Genomic DNA, 14392 nt, shown 5'->3' on the forward strand with positions numbered 1-14392 from the left:
TACCGATGTTTTCACATCGTCCAAATGCCTCCCCTCGATTTGTTTACACAAAGAGCACCGCTTAATATGCTAATAATTAGTTTACGCTAATATGCTAATAATTTGTTTACACAAAGAGCATCGCTTAATATGCTAATAATTAGTTTATATATATATATATATATATATATATATATATATATATATAAGACAATTTCGAAATTATAGAAGAGGATAATAAATAAACGACAGCACATTTCGGGAAGCATACGTATTTAAGAACCTCAAAACACGTTCTGCTGTTGGACTAATGAACGGAGTTGGGCGGATCTATTTAACATCGTAAACAGTTTGGAATTCAACGATGGTACCAGAAAATTCTATAAACAGTTTAAAAATAGTAAAAGATATTAGACACTAGTATAAATTACTCATCAAAGCGGTTAAAACAAGGAAGTTTTACAGGATGGATAAAAGCGAATACAAGAAATTGGTAAACGGTAATCTAGCATAAAAATTACCAAAGAGCAAAGAACTGAGGCATTATTTAGGAAATTAACCTTGAGGGAAAGACTATAACACATAAATGTACCAACTTAGCCAAATGATGCCTGCATAATATTGCAAGACCAACAAGCGGATTTCTTAAACAAGATTATTACAAAACTAATCAGAAAGGACTAATAAATTGATCAAGGAGAAACAGCACATAAACCAATGGATAAATGCCAGCAGCCAACTAAACTAGTTCAACTGAATCGACCATAAGGATTACTGTGCTGCTGTTTTATTTGATATACTGGGCTACTATCTTTTTATTACTAGGGACCTGTTTTACAAAGTATTGGATTTTGCTACCATGATAGAGGCAGAGAGAATAATCTAAACTCCTAATTAATGTTAGTAAAAATAAGGGATTGGTAAAGTTGTGATACAATAAGATATGAATAAAAAATAATAACCGAATCAACTAATACTACATATCTCAAATTTTAATAGTAATTCTAGCACCAGCAGTTTGAAAAGTATATAATTACACAGGTTAACATTGTGTTCATGAATTTTTAGTTGAAAATCATAGGCCTATAAAATTAAGTGCTAAATAATAAATAAATTTAGTTTTATAAGAGCTACAAAATGTACATAACATAAAATAAACCAAAATAAATTTTAGATTCAGTTTAAATTAGATTTTTATATTTTCATTGTTAAGTTTATAAAAGTACACTTTGAAAATTGGTAAATTTCACATTGAAGCTTTTACCTGAAATTTTTAAGTTTATAAAAAAAAACTTGTTTAGCTATTTTAATGCCTTGCAAGAAATACTTTTCTAAATTGTATGTATTAGATTAAAGCCTATATTGATAAAAAGATGCTCAATATTAGAAATAGAGAATTAATACTATGATAAGATAGGTGGTCCAAAAGTAATACCACCTATTTTTTCTTTCGCCCGAATGGATCAGAAGGGATTCCGAATTGCATCGTTATGATGGCTGAACTTATGCATTAATGACTTCAAGGTTTCATTCTCTTTTGTAGTTGTTGACGGTGTGAGATTCTACGAAATAAACCCTTGTCATTTACGTGCGTAAGAAGCAGAGATGCATCATTGAATTCCGGGTGAAAGTGCATTGAAAATGGTGATGGCTATGTAAAAAAATACATTCTTAAGCACCAAAAGTAGGTTATTATAATGTTTCCACTCCCGTCTTTGTAGGCTTCAACTTTTTGAGTTAATAAAATAAGAGGCTTTGCTTTTGAAAGAAGCTTAGTGGACATTTCATCGTTTCTTTTTAAGCAGTAATACAGTAGAACCCCGAGATACGGTAGCCTTAGGATACGAATTTTTCAGGTTAAAATGTAGAATACAATGTTTTTCCGGCCCTTGGTTACGGTATTTGCCCGGCGTTACGGTGTTATTTGTCATGTTATTTGACTGCTTTCCAGCTGACTACAATATGATTGTCTTCAACAAGTTCTTGATGAACCGCCCCCCCTCCCTAAGTAATCCAATAAACAAAATTCCCACTACTAATGTTTAGTACGCTATAATCACATTGACTAATGTATACCCATTAACCCTTATCCTCGAGTGGCCTCCGGGCCTTGATAAATGGTGATTCCTGTGTAAAAAAAGAAAAACAAATTATATACATGAGTATTACATATTGTACTGTATTTAGTTGATAATTTATACTGCTGTATCCTAGTGTTCTACTGTAGTTTCTTTTTTCATTTTGTTCATTCATGTTTTTCATTCTCAATTGTGTATCTTTTTCCCAGTTTTCATTCATAAATCGTTTTCTCTCCGCCCCTCCCTATTTCATTCATTCATCATCTTCCCTTTTACTTCGTATATCTTTATTTCGTCCTTTACACGGCGACTATAACTTTCACTTTATATCAAAAACGGCTTCCTCAGATCTATCTTCTTCGTCTCTTAGTTTTCCGTTCCCGACCAATTCGTACGAACATCTTCATCGTCCGCAACGTCTCTGCTCCCCGCTACTTATCGCCCGCCAACCACCGATAAATCGCGCGGCCGTCGTGTAATACCACGCTACCTGTCACATGCTTTGACAGGCAGGTTGACACCTCGGCCTCCTCCCGCCAGACCGACAGTGACATCACCGATCTCATTTTTAAGTTCTCAATTGCGAATTACTTCCGGTCCTTCCGTTTTGTCTTGTCGGCCATATTTGCTTTTCCGGTTGTCTGCCTGTTTGTTTGCTGTCTCTGCGGACAGAAAGATGGATTGTTTCTAAAATGCTGGTTGTGCGCCAAAGAATTAGAGGCTCTATTATTTGTGGAGAGGAAAGGCGGTTTCTGTGTTTTATTTATTACTTGTGTGTGGGTTCATATGTTCGTATTGTTAATACTGCAGGTTTTAAGCGAACCTTATAAAAATGGATGTATCTTGCAGCCTACTTTAAGCCAAAGTTAGTTGTTCATTTCCTACGTGAACTAATCACTGCTCTACAGAGCAAAGGTGAAAATATGTGCAAAATTATGACTCAGATCTATCCCACACCAGCTGATGCATCGCTATTATCAAATGTGCCACTCTTCAGCATTTGGCTATAGTTATAATCACACGTGGTCTACACAATCAAGCTTCGATTTCAGTTTGAAGCCTGTGCCTTGATAAAGCAAAACAGTCTGTGTGTGGGTCACTACAAATTATTAATCCTTGTGCTGGGCACTCTCGTAAGTGAAATCGCGAACAGTTATGAGAGAAAAGGTTATAAATGTTGAGTTTATGAACCGTACTGAAATAATGTCATTATTTAGAAAACAATTTTTAACAAGGAAAGAATGATTTTAAACCATCCTGTACTTTCACCTGACAAATTAATACACAAAAGATACGGTATAAATTATATATAATTAGAGAATGCTATATAAAAATAGCATAGTCCGTAAAACAAACAAATACATAAATCTTTGCCAATTAAAATTGCTTATGAAAAATCATTGACATTCCGCTTAACAGACATTTATAACTAGGACTATGACAACAGCATATTCTTTTTGTTGTTTTAACTCTCGAGTATATATCCGAACGAACTAGACATTGTTAATCAACCGAGAACCACATCACTCTATATAAAAGCATATAAGATATCAACGGATACACGCTCGAGAGTCAAAACAATGAAAAGAATATGCTGTTGTCCTAGCCCTATTCATAACTTACAACCGAACACTAAAAAATGGCCGACTGTAAATAAAAAAATTGAGTGTCCGTCTAAGAAACGGTTGGGTCGGTTTTCTTGTTTTTAAAAATTTTACACAGTTTTCTGTTTTATCGGAATGCCACGGATAAGTATCGGATATCGATAGTGGATGATCGAAAGAATTCGATTTAAAAAGAACAATCCGATTTGAACAAAGTTATTATCTTTATAATGATTAACACCACAAAAGCATTTGAGGAGATTTTACACCAACGGATCAGAAGAGCTGGTATAGAAAAGCAACAGTACGCTGTTTGATAAGACAGGGGCACGTTTGAAATAAATGTTTCGCTTTAGAACACAATTGGACCATGATGCTTGACTTTCGCGTTTTATTTGCTCATTCAAACCATTATATGAAACAATTTTATAAAATCAATAGTAGGTACCTTACAGTGCAATGTATATTACAATGTATTATCGACTTAGTCACTGCTGAAGACATATGAAGCTGATATACCAATACTCATCTATATATATATATATGTATATATATATATATAAAATAAACTTTGTCTATGTGTGTGTTTCCAATAGACTCGAAAACGGCCGATTTTTATGAAATTTCACACGCAGTTCTTTATGCACGTGGCAGTGTTCTTAGGTAAGTTTTGTATAAGAACGTCTTCAATAAGTATCAATAACCGAAAACATCAATGAACGAAAGAACATGCGATGTTCACTAAAGTTAACATCTCATACATCCTAACATCACAAGTACATTTGAGAAGTGTTATTTCCTCACAAGCCGAGAGGCCCGACTAACAAATTCAGCACAATGGCACCATAATGCTTTATTTCTGCATTATAACCATTTATTTAAGCCATTATATGAAATAATTTCGAGAAAGCAACAGTGCAACAACGTAATTAATAATTAATAACAATTTTTTTAAGAAGACAACAATGCAATGTAAACTACAATGTATTGTGGAATAATTCTTGTGTTGAGGCACGTGAAACTTCATCCAAGTACACAGTATAGGATCTACAATGAGAGCAGACAATCAATCAATTTAACTGAAAAATGATCGATTTAAACGATTTCGATGATAATAAAATATGGGAGTGTTAAACATTCGTTTATCATCATTCAATCCCGGGCAACGTCGGGTATCCCTGTAATTATATATATATATATATATATATATATATATATATATATATATATATATATATATATATATATATAAATCAGATCAGCTTGCAAGCTGAGGCGTTTAAACCGTCCATCCGATTTCGGACTTCCGGTTTAAAAATTCGGCTTCTTACCTATTTCATGGCCGCCCTGTGTTTAAGTCCGATTTTAAAAGCCACTGCTGTTAATAAAAGCTTACACAATGCCAACAATATTTTTGTTTAACTTATTCTTCGTTGGGTTAAATATGATTTAAATATTTATTTATCTATCTATCTATCTATCTATCTATCTATATATGTATATATATATATATATATATATATATATATATATATATATATATATATATATAGACGCCTATGAATTTGTTTTCTTTTGTATTGATATTTATATAAAAAAAAACTTTTGTTTTCTATTTATTTAAAAAAAATACAACTTTGTTATATATGGGTTGTGGAATTGAATTCATCCGCAGAAGAGATAGCTAATTTGCCTATTCATTTTAATTAATTACCGATTAGTTTTTTTCGATTTTGTCATGAAATGATCATCTTTAGTTAACTATTACGTGTAATTATATTCATGCAGAGGTTTTACATAATTTATACTTGCGTAATATTTGCGTAACGAAGCTTATTGTAAAGACAAACCTCTTTCTATATGTACTTATATATGCGTATGCATATATATATATATATGCTTAAAAAATTACGTAAAGAACTCCTCATCAGTCTTTGGTTTACATACATGAAACTTAATATTTTGAGTATTCAAACCCATTCTAAAATTTATAGTTTGCCAGGTGGAGGTGACACGCCGGCATTACGAATATGCATGCTTAACGTAATAGCTATTAGTTAATGTTTTTATTCTTAGCCTTGCAGCAAACATGGCAAACATGTCTTAATAGCTCAGGCATTAACGTCAAAGGAAAAAGTTAATCGTATGCTAAACGGTTTGGTTTCGATTCTCGGTGATGGCATTTCATCTTTTTCTTTACTAAAATCCCGTTTCCGACAAAATTACAGATTCAGATTCTTTATAAATATCAAAATATTTTACCATTTGTTATTTTGCTTCATTATCGTAAAAGCACATGTTTAACTGCACATATGTGCGCAAATTTAAAAATACTCATCTTGGTGATGATGTATAGATTTAGAGGTTTTAGTTTAAATACGTGAAATTTATTATTAGAACTAACAATAGAACATTTTGTTTGAAATAAATTTTAAAAAAAGACTATTAAAAGCATCGCTTTTGGCATCGGAAAATTGGCATATTTTTTATTAATTTCGCTAGCGATTCTAATACATCTAAAAGTTCCGATTTTTTTCTTATTCCCAATACCATTCTTACTAATCGTCCCAACAATAAGCTATATATTTACTAAAGTGAGAACTCGTGTGACTGCAAAAGTCTTAAACTATATATTAAAAAAGTTTTGAGCTACAGACTTGAAAGTTGGCATATAGGATATTCAGACATGCAAAAAAAAAAAAACAACAACAAATAGAACGTTTTAATTCGTTTCCATCCAGAAAAAGTTCAGCTAATGGGTAAAAATTGAAAAATCGGTATTTTGAAGTCTTCAGATTTTTATCTGTTTGCTGTTTCGTAAATGCGCATGCGTGAATCGTTCACATTACAGATAACTTATGTTAAGAGTAAGTATTTTGAAAACACCTTCTGAAGATCGTATTACGCTGTATGCATATATAGATATACATTTACACATATACATGCATATATTTATACATATATGCATGTATATATATATATATTTATATATAAGTATATGTGTATATATATTTATATATATATATATGTATATACATACATGTATATATACATACATGCATACATACATATGTGTATGTATATACACACATATATATACATGTATATGTATATATACACATACATCTATATATGTATATATATACATACATGTATTTATATGTACATATATAAATAAACATACATCTATATATACATACGTGTATATATATGTATAAATATATATATATATATACATACATTTATATATATATTTGTATATATATATACATGCATATATATATATTTATATATATATACATATATATATATATATATAAAATTGACAGTGTATGTGTGTGTATCTGTGTATTTTAGATATAGGTTCCTTGGACATAGATCTAACTTAACTTGATTTGAGGCAAAAACAATAAATGTTAAAGGGTCATAATAGGGGTCAAAGTTTTAAAAAATTGACCCTTTATTTTTTTTTGCTCAACATACACCTCCAAACACCTGGCCAACGCTGGGCACCCATGCTAGTATATATTAACGTTCAATTCACAATTTTTGAAACCACCTGTTTATTTATTTTCCCATAAGAGAATATGCTACAGATTTGTTTCATTAGCAACCTTCAACAAACAGTAAAAATATGTTATCACTGTATTTTGTAATGTAGCAAACTCTTCAGACAATTCTATGGACACAAAAATGAGAGTCCTAATGAGACTGACCATAATGAAAATGGAATTTTTTTCTAAATCGATGGGGTGTGAACATCTTATATTCGCTTGTGAATAAAATGGTATGTGTAGCAGAAAAATGTATGCACATTTTGGAGAAATGTACGAACATTTTTTTTTTAATGGTGATAAAGGAATGTTAGATCGTTATCTACCGGAAAACACCGGAAAAAATAATCGGAGATTCACTTATTTATTGCGGACTATTATCCTCATCCCTTAGATGTTGTTTCCCGACGTTTTTGCCAACTATTCCTCTGGCCTTCGTCAGGTGGTAACCATGACGGGATAGGAACTCCGAATCTCGTAACTGCATCCTCAACAATTATTGCCTTCCATAATTGTTTTTCATCACCGGGTTTTGGCCAATTAAGCCTCTGGCCAGCTTTGGGTAAGATTGAAAACGTTATCCTCAGATCATGCTCACCTGGAACCGTCTCTATCCACTGCGCCACAAGCCCCGATTAGTTGGCCGACAAGTCATGAAAAAACAAGTAAGAGATGAGGATAATATTCCGCAATAAATATATGAACAAATAATACTCATCTCAATAAACATTCCAATTAATTTCATAATATAATCGAAGATTTTTACGAATGTATGAATTCATGATAATCGATAATCATTATTAATTCCGAACTTGTATTTCGTAAATGATATTTTAGGAATGTTGAAATCTTGGTTGTTATTTTTATTGGAGTCGAAGTCGGGGAAACTGTATATAGTTTGAGTTGAGGTTAGCAAAACCAGTCTGTAAGGAATTCGGAAATCTATAGACCAAGTCAGCTGGCAACAGCGTTAATCTGTTTTCACATGTTTGCGAGCGATATTGGTGACATCATAGGAATTAAAATAATGTAATATAGAGTTAAGTTTGGAGGAGTCAAAGATCGTGAGGGAGACAGAGAGAGAGAGAGAGAGAGAGAGAGAGAGAGAGAGAGAGAGAGAGAGAGAGAGCGGATCGAATCGAATGATGATGGCTCCCAGTAGAGGAGATCAGAATGTGTTAGGACCAGCGGCAGTTTACCAATGGGAAAATCTCGGAAATAAAAGTTACAGAAAAGACAACCCGAGATTTTTTGATTTATTGGGATTGAACCCTCTTTGCAGCGGTTCCCGAGGATTTGTCAAACAAGATACGGGGCGGATCAGGTATGTTACAAGCCCAGTGAACTGTTATCTGCCCCTTTTGTTATATGTCCGTTGTAAAAATGTATCTGTTGTCATAATATTGGTACCATTAGATATTACATTACTTAGGCGCACATATTTTAGATATACACCCCTCCATGTAATACAGAACCCCCGGCAATACAATATATTCCTTCTAGTGCGGTATACACACGGTCAATAGACACCCAATATCGATGTGTTAATCTCAATTTAAAATTTAAAAACCGCAAGAACTTTCTAGTCAGCCAAATATATATATATATATATATATATATATATATATATATATATATATATATATATATCACATTAGAAAGGATAAAGGTGTGTTTGGTGTGTGTGTGTGTGTGTGTGTGTGTGTGTGTGTGTGTGTGTGAAGTGCTGTGAAATGCTGTGCTTACCTAACTTTTATATTCTTGTTGGAAAGACAAAGAAATGTTTCATCTACTTTTTGTTCGTCTCAAGGCAATAACAACAACAATAACAACAACAACAACAACAACAACAACAAAAACAACATAAATTATATTCACTAAAAGATTAAAAAGACCATCGACAGACAAATCCCACAAACAGTGAATGCATAAAACAGTCACGTGATCGCCTTTAAATTCATTCAATTTTTAGAGTTACTGTTACGTAGACATCGCTTAAGATTTTGACCCCCGGACCTCACCATTCATTTTCATTGACTTTTTTTTTTAATGCACTGTTCTTGTGTCCGTTTATTTATTTCTTTTTTTCTGTCCAGTATTTGTAATCGGAGATTCTTGTGAGATCGTAAAAGCGAACTCTTTCGTCTGCCGTTGGAGCCAGTGTCTTTTGCTTAATCAAGTTGTGCAATCTGCTAGTCATCAGATCAGGGGACGGGAAGTCAGGCGAGCTTTGCGCAAAGGCGAACCAGAATTTGTGGTCCGAGCGCGAGGAGTGGTCTGATTTTTAATTTTCTTGTCCTTTCCTCGATCTAGGCTACCGATTTCACCTAAGTTTATTTGCACGTTCAACACAAAAGCCACAAGGGATTAAGGCCCTAATCCTTAAAGGCGTTACTGTTTTATGACAGGGAGGTGAACCATAGAATTCATAAACTCTTCCACGCTCTCTTTCTCTCTCGTTCCCGTTCTCTTTCTCTTTCTCTCTCTCTCTATCTCTCTCGCACACGCACGTACTCTCTCTTTCTCTCTCTCTCTCAAACACAGACAAGCATACATACACACAAATACACACATATATAGTATAATTCAGTATTATGGAGATATAAACACTGGACGCTCAATTAGGTTAGTAAAATGAATGTGAAATGATAACTTTGTTCTATTTCGGAACAGAAAAGGCCGTTAACAATTGAAAGTGTATATAATGCTGTTTAATAGAGTAAGTGAGATTTTTTGACGTCATATAGCAGTTAGAGATTTGAAAGGAATATGATGCAATTTTGTTCGTTTTTGAGATCAATATAACCGTTATAATTCAAATGTTGGATTTGTAATTGAAATGAAATTAATGTATCTTTGTCTCTCACACTCTATTTCACAATGCAATATACACTTTGAATTGCTAACGCCTATTTTCTGTTGTAATAACCAAGGAAATGAGTTTCATATGACACACACTACACGTATAATTTCAAACACTGCACTGGAACTTTATTATTTGCAAATTTTCTATACTGAGAAAATCTTGAAATAAAGACGAAACATGTGTTGAGACAAACATTATTGCACAACAAAGAATGTTTCTGCTTTATAAGTAAAACTGTCCTATGCACGGTCCGTAGATTTTATGCCCCGTTTTTGAGAGAATTTCGTTAAAGCCTTTTATTTATCTGGGGTGTAACGATAAAAGTGTCGCCCTAAAGAAAAAAAAACAAACTCTACGGCTTTATTTTAAAACTTTTATTGAAAAGAATCAATTCAGGTAGCTTAATTATTCAATGTAGCCGCCTTCGGACTCAATCCCCGCCTCGGTACGGGCCCGGAATTGGGAGCATTCTTTTTCTACAAGCGCCGGCAAGAGCTCGGTGCAATACTCGGCGGATGACGGCGATCAGGCTCGTCTTGGTGTTGTGAAAGGTCTCGTTAGTGATGGTATAACCAAACGAAGTAGTCCAATGTTCTGGTTGGGGAAAAAGAGGGTCAGTGAGAGAAGGGTACAAAGTCGTAGCACTCCTTCTGAATCAAAGCTTTGGACTTGTGGGCCGGCGGCCACACTCAGGGTCTGCCAGCTGCCAACTGATTGCACTAGGGGATCATCACACTCTTCGGCACATTCTGTAAGGAATTGTGCAGAAATAAGCAAGCTCTTTATAGGACGGTTTTTCCGCTCACGGATTTATTTTAACCATTTATTTTATTTTATAACTAACTGCCGAGATTGTTCCTGTCACCAAAATTCTCTTTTCAGACCAGATTCCAAACAGATGCAAAGTTGGACGGACGTGGATTTTTCACTCGAATCGAGGCAGCGAAAACTACTTTGTCGCTTTGAGACGTTTTTAATGCCTAAACGTGGAGTGAAACATTATCATTGCAATTACCAATGCCCTTAAATAGAGTGAATTATATTTGCACGAGTATTATTTATACTAATTTATAATTAATATATATTTGCACGCTTGTGCTAGAATTTAATGTCTGTCAAGACGAATTTTAGGTCTACGGTTTGGCGTGTTTGTCCGCCATTGGACTGACTCGAAAGACACCACGTGGATGCCCGGCCTGCAGTATCCATCTTGGAACAGACCTGAACTCCAACCTGCGCGGTCCTGGATATTACCTAAAACTATATCCGATGGTGAAGCCGCACCTTGCGGGGCTTGAGGAGTGTGGAGCTACCCTTTAAGTGCCATTGCTCCCAGGTCCACTCTGACCCGGAGTGGTAGTACCTGTTAGGGTCCCAACTATGGGTTAAATAGAATCTGACTTAAAAAAAAAATATACTCCATTAAAAATCGTTCCTCAAAATAACTAGATTCGGCATTAAATAACCTGAAAAAGGTTGATATGCCGTAAAACAAAAACAACCAACCAACCAACCAACCTGCGCATTCTTCGTCAGCTGGAAGTCTACCCAGCCTTTATCAAAGGCGAATTATTATTCCCTTCGGAAACGTTACCTGTCCATAGTGGCAGATAACTGAAGACGACGCATCTTTTGCAACATGGACCTTTTTTACTTTAATAAAATTTACGTTGAAGTCTTAAGGTGAACCTGTTGTAATTTTCTGTTTGGTTTTCTTCCATTCTGCCAAGGGCAAAACCTTTGGGAGAGAAAATCTCACAATACATGGGCACTTTGATGCTGACTTTCAAGCCGACTTTGAAGATGTGAGGTGACATAATGTGACCCTAACTTGAAACCACACCATACCCGTAGTCGGAAACTTTGTTTTCATCATCCGGAGCACGTTCCTGTTATTCGTGGCAATCCAGCGATTCCTTTTGAGAGTGCTGGCAATGGTCCTGTTATTATAACTTGGATCGGTTGAGAGTATAAGTTGTATCTTTGATCTCGCTACTTGAACGTCGTGCCACTTTCAGAAATGATAGAACGTTCCTATCGCTCTTGAGTTTTGTACATTGTATTGGCTAACTAGTAGATAATCTGCAATAAGAAAAAACAAAAGAAAAAACAAACACAATCGATTTTCATTTTATCCTTCCACCCTTTCATGTAAATGACCCCATGTGTGATGAGACGTAGTAAGCGGGATGTAATATTTTGGTCTTATCTTAGCATAAAGTCACAATTTGGTTTTGATCCGCCAGTTTATATATTGCATAGTATGGATTGTTTTTCTTGAAAATTTATACCCATTAGAATATATCTCATATTTAGTTTTAATTTTCCAGGGTCGATCATATTTCACTCTGTTCCTTTAGACCCGGATACATTTCAATGCATAAACACATTCAGACACACCCACATATATACGGTCCTGGATATGACCTTAAACTATATCCGATGTTGAGGCCCCAGCTTGCAGGCTTTGGGGTTTGTGGGACCACCCTTTAATTACCATTGCTCCCAAGTCCACTTTTACTCGGAGTGGTAGTACCTGTTAGGGTCCCAACTATGGGTTAAATAGAAACTGACTTAAAACAAAAAACAAATATACTCTATTAAAAAATTGTTCTTCAAAATCACTAGATTTGGCATTAAATAACCTGAAAAGGGCTGATATTCCGTAAAACAAAAACAAGCAACCAACCACATATATACACAAACATGTCTATAGAAACTTCATATATTTTTCGGATCTCTTATCAAACATTTACTATTTTTTTTTTGTCAGATATGCTGCCAAATTGCTAAGTTGAGTCAGGAGCTCGTGCTATTGGACAGATGATGTAAGTTATTGCATTTAACTGACTTTGCATGTTTCTATTCGCCGTTGCTTATAGTGATCTGTAATTCCAGCATACTATCTAACAGAAATATTCTGAAAAACACCTTATATCTATGTCCGATGTATCAGGATACATGCGCGCACACACACACACACACACACACACACACACACACACACACACACACACACACACATATATATATATATATATATATAGTAATTTATAAAATATATATGGCGATTAAGCTACACTGAATATTCTGCGTTTCATTCACTATAGGATTCGCCAGGCTTATATTCAGTGTAGCTTAATCGCCATATATATTTTATAAATTACTAACTAGCTCTACCTACGTATTGAGCACTTTTGAAGTAAATACTTAAAGTTTACGCATAAATCTATACTTTCGCATATTAGGTTTATGTGAGTAAATGAAGTAGTTATATATATATATATATATATATATAAAGATATATATATTTATATATATATATATATAAAGATATATATATTTTTTTATATATATACACACACATATATATATAAACATATACACACATATGTATATATACATATGGTATTCAGTCATGCACAAGCTTTCAAATCAGTTTAAGGTGAAAATTCGGCTGCCCTTTATTAAAGCAAGATATAATATACAATAATATAATAATTTAGTTTGGTTCCTCATCAGATTTTTCTTTTCCTAGATAAATTGCCATCATTATGGCCGATGTTCTCAAACTACTTTTTGTATTGTAACTCTTTTTAATATCGGAATGAGTCTAGATGGTGCTTCATCTTGCTCGATAGTATCTCCTCTCGTACTGAAGCGACACTCACACTAGGCAGGTGGAACCGACTTCCTTTGAAGGAGGAACTTCATGGGAGCATAAACGGTATATCCCCGTCAGATGAAATGACGATGTTAGGTTTTTACAGCTCTTCTAGTGAGCTATCAATGCCCTCTTACACACAGTACCTGGTATTCCCAAATGATCACCCATTTCGTACTGACCAAGCTGAACGTTGCTTACCATCGGTGATCTAACGGGAACTGGCTTGTCCACGTGATTATGTTCAAGGATAATCCCGAACTATGCAAGGCTGAAGGGTTCAGCTCCATGAGGCCATACACATACCTGCATACTTGAGGTTTTATACATAACCGCCGGTTAAATACAAGCTCACACAGAAACTGACCAATACATACTTATAGAAAATCAAATAAATTCCGAGTTAATAAGACAGATAAATACAATCGATTATATAAACCTTATCGCACATTGATACGACAATAATCAAAAGTTCTGCAAATACAACAAGACGTCCGTGCTGTTTCAGTCTTATTGAATTTATCGTACACTCGTCATATGACGAATATAGTTCAAATAAGCAATATATTTTATGGTAGGCAATTCTGTAAAACGAGCTCGGAAGGAGAGCAATCCTGGATTATGAAAACTAATAGAACGGCCCTTTG

At 34.3% G+C, this 14392-nt stretch overlaps 2 long non-coding RNA genes across 3 annotated transcripts in view; one reads left to right on the forward strand and one right to left on the reverse strand.

Moving 5' to 3' along the window:
• The window catches only part of LOC145284808 (uncharacterized), a 345012-nt gene that overhangs the window by 191978 nt on the left and 138642 nt on the right, over nucleotides 1-14392 (reverse strand). The gene's annotated exons all lie outside the window — the stretch shown is intronic.
• The window catches only part of LOC145284806 (uncharacterized), a 290003-nt gene that overhangs the window by 27604 nt on the left and 248007 nt on the right, over nucleotides 1-14392 (forward strand). For both annotated transcript variants that reach the window (XR_013868887.1, XR_013868886.1), the window contains exon 2: nucleotides 12855-12909. This is a non-coding gene — a long non-coding RNA (uncharacterized LOC145284806). The remainder of the gene's footprint in view (nucleotides 1-12854; nucleotides 12910-14392) is intronic.

This window comes from Euprymna scolopes, chromosome 9 (assembly GCF_053919585.1).
Source record: "Euprymna scolopes isolate OS-2025 chromosome 9, ASM5391958v1, whole genome shotgun sequence".
In the NCBI taxonomy this organism is placed as follows: Eukaryota; Metazoa; Mollusca; class Cephalopoda; order Sepiida; family Sepiolidae; genus Euprymna; species Euprymna scolopes.